We start from the raw sequence: 781 nt of genomic DNA on the forward strand, positions 1-781 counted from the left end.
TGGGTATATATATATATATATTATTTTTTTTCATGAATTTTTTTTTACAAAATCTTATTGTTTGAAAAATGATAAATTCTTCTATCTTTCTTTGATTTTGCAGTGAAGTATGATACAAACTTTAGAGATTTCATGAGGTTCCCTCATTTACATTATTAAGGATGTTTCCCATGATACTGACCTGTCTGCAATCATCACCCACTTTAAAGATGGCCGCCTGCCAGCAGACCTTTTGAGCCGTCTCTGAATTCTCCTCACCTTCATCCTGAGAGTCTGACGGGCAGCGCAGACCTGCAGACACACAGACAACGGGCCGCTTCTGATCACACAGAAACTGCATGCATACTGCAACCGCTGCAAGTTCATGACAGATGAAAGGTCATGTGCGACTCACCCTCTTTTTCAAGCTCGCTAACTCCACACCTCTTCACTTTGAATTTTGCCAAATAAGGAGCTTTAGCAGCGCTGTAAAAACAAGCTAATGTTAATGAGCTCATAAATCCCATGTGAAATGTGAAGAGATAGCATGTGAACAGGTTTCTGGTGAGCGGTGTTGTTTTGCGATACCTCTGCATAGGTGTTCCTGACTTGTAGTCGATATCGAGAACGATAGCTTCTGGATTGCTTGGCAAATAGCATCCTGATTACAGCGTTAGAAAAGCCATAAACAGAAAACATAAAAAATGACACAAATACCCAAGATATATTTTTAAAGCGCAATTACTCAACCATTCAGATTTATCTTAAAGGGGTCATATGATGCGATTTAAATTTTTCCTTT

General features: G+C 38.8%; 1 long non-coding RNA gene across 1 annotated transcript; it reads right to left on the reverse strand.

The window, feature by feature from the left end:
- Positions 1-183: 183 nt before the first annotated feature.
- Positions 184-770, reverse strand: LOC107735417 (uncharacterized). The gene is made up of 3 exons (XR_001639402.1): positions 568-770; positions 395-465; positions 184-291 (listed from the first exon to the last, which is right to left on the reverse strand). It is a non-coding gene; the product is annotated as an uncharacterized LOC107735417 (long non-coding RNA).
- Positions 771-781: the final 11 nt, after the last annotated feature.

Source organism: Sinocyclocheilus rhinocerous, unplaced genomic scaffold, assembly GCF_001515625.1.
Source record: "Sinocyclocheilus rhinocerous isolate Xijiao unplaced genomic scaffold, SAMN03320098_v1.1 C36042584, whole genome shotgun sequence".
NCBI classification, from domain to species: Eukaryota; Metazoa; Chordata; class Actinopteri; order Cypriniformes; family Cyprinidae; genus Sinocyclocheilus; species Sinocyclocheilus rhinocerous.